We start from the raw sequence: 287 nt of genomic DNA, 5'->3' as shown, positions 1-287 counted from the left end.
CAGCGGCAGCGCGGTGTTGCCATCAAAATACTACTTTTTTGACATATTATAAACAACGAAATATTGCAAATTCATGCAAATTTATTTCGTTAATTAAAATAAATGGGTATTTAGCTCCTTGATTAATTACAGAATGTTTTTTGTACAAGTTTGACTGTTTAAAGAAGTACATTTAACAATGTTAACTTTCTTTATAGTTATATAAATACCAAAGTTTGTAAAAAGTCAAAATTAGGCAACACTCTCAAATGGTGACTTCAAAACAGGCTTAAAAGGCTACTAGGCCA

This window comes from Pectinophora gossypiella, chromosome 18 (assembly GCF_024362695.1).
Source record: "Pectinophora gossypiella chromosome 18, ilPecGoss1.1, whole genome shotgun sequence".
Classification (NCBI taxonomy): Eukaryota; Metazoa; Arthropoda; class Insecta; order Lepidoptera; family Gelechiidae; genus Pectinophora; species Pectinophora gossypiella.
Note: the sequence above shows the minus strand (reverse complement) of the source record.